We start from the raw sequence: 2,253 nt of genomic DNA on the forward strand, positions 1-2,253 counted from the left end.
GAAGAATACAATAACTGAAATGAAGAATACACTAGAAGGAATCAACAGCAGATTAGAGGAAGCAAAGGATCGAATCAGTGATTCAGAAGACAAGGTAGCAGAAAAAAACAGCAACAAGAAAAAAGAATCCAAAAAAAATATGGATAGTTTAAGGGGCCTCTAGGACAACAACAAGCATACCAACATTCGTACCACAGGGGTACCAGAAGGAGAAGAGAGAGAACAAGGAATTGAAAACCTATTTCAAGAAATAATGGTGGAAAATTTCCCTAACCTGGTGAAGAAAATAGACATACAAACCCAGGAAATACAGAGAGTCCCAAACAAGATGAACCCAAAGAGGCCCACACCAAGACACGTCCTCATTAAAATGCCAAAGGTTAAAGACAAAGATAGAATTTTAAGCTGCAAGAGAAAAGCAACTACCTACAAGGGAGCTCTCATAAGACTGTCAGCCAATTTCTCAATGGAAGCTTTGCAGGCCAGAAGGGATTGGCAGGAAATAGTCAAAGTGATGAAAAGCAAGGATCTACAACCAAGATTACTCTACCTAGCAAAGCCATCATTTAAAATTGAAGGACAGACGAAGAGCTTCCCAAACATGAATTTACCATCAAGGAGTTTACCACCAAGCCAGTATTACAAAAAATGTTTTTTCCTCTTTAAGAAAAAGAGGGAAAAAAAGATAAAAATATAAATAATAAAGTGGCGATAACTACATGTCTATAAACAATTACTTTGGATGGAAGTAGATTAAATGCTCCAATCAAAAGATAGGGTGACTGAATGGATAAGAAAACAAGACCCTTACCTATGCTGCCTACAAGAGACTCACTTCAGATCAAAAGACACACAAAGACTGAAAGTAAAGGGATGAAAAAAGATGTTTCATGAACATGGAAGCAAACACAAAGCTGGACTAGCAATACTTCTTTCAGACAAAATAGATTTTAAAATAAAGGCTATAACAAGTGACAAAGAAGGACCCAGTAATCTCACTTCTATCCAAAGAAACCCGAAACACTACTTTGAAGGGACATATGCATTCATATGTTCATTGCAGCATTGTATACAATACCCAAGATATGGAGGCAACCTGGGTGTCCATCAATGGATGAATGGATAAAGAAGAGATGGTACATATATACAATGGACTATTACTCAGCCATGAAAAAGAATGAACTCTTGCCATCTGCAACAACATGGATGGACCTAGAGGGTATTGTGCTGTGTGGAGTAAGTCAGACAGAGAAAGACAAATGCCATGATTTCACTTACATGTGGAATCTAAAGGACAAATTTAACAAAATAGAAACAAACTCATAGATACAGAGAACATTTTGATGGTTGCCAGATAGGAGGGGACTTGCGCGGTGAGATGGACGAAAAGGTAAAGGGATTAAGAAGTAAAAATTGGTCATTACAAAATAGTTATGGGGATGTAAAGTATAGCATAAGGAATATAGTCAATAATATTGTAATAACTACCTATGGCATCAGATGGGTACCAGATTTATCGGGATGATCACTTCGTAAGTTATATAATGTCTAATCACTATGTGTACACCTAAAACTAATATAATATTGTATGCCAACTGTATTTGAAAAATAAAAAAATTATTTAAAATACATAAAATTACAAAAAAGAGAACATTTATTAATCTATCAACTCTACAAGTTATATTGTCTTTCCAGTATAAGTGTAATGATCATATCCAGAATTGTGATGGCAAGTTATAATAATCTGGGCATTTGTCTACTCGCCTGTTTATATTCTAGCATTGCTCATATTTTCTTTTGACACTAATCAAATTGTGATGCCAAATGACACAGCAAAAAGAGTGCTGGACCTACAATAGGATTTAGAGTCCAAAACTTTGCATTTAAATCATGGTTATAAGACTTACATTGGATGGTTTTCCTAACATCTTGTAGCCCTGATGTCCTCCTCTGTAAAATGAGAACAAAAATCACACCTCACAAGATTTCTGTGAAGTGGTAATAATTATGTGAAAGCATCATGCTTGTGAAATGATGATCATCATCATCACGATCATGATGATCATGATATGGTTCATTCTATCTTGTGGTCTCCTTCCCTCAACTTCACTAAAATTATTTCTTTGCTATTGGGAAAGCCAAAGCCAATCTGCTAAGTAAGGTTTTCTCAACTATTAAAAAATCAGTTGCTTAAACTTTTTGATTAATTGTTCCTATAAACTCACTTGACTAATGTTTGGCCCTTAAGCGAAC

The sequence above is a fragment of the Pteropus vampyrus genome, unplaced genomic scaffold (assembly GCF_000151845.1).
Source record: "Pteropus vampyrus isolate Shadow unplaced genomic scaffold, Pvam_2.0 Scaffold9540, whole genome shotgun sequence".
NCBI lineage: Eukaryota > Metazoa > Chordata > Mammalia > Chiroptera > Pteropodidae > Pteropus > Pteropus vampyrus.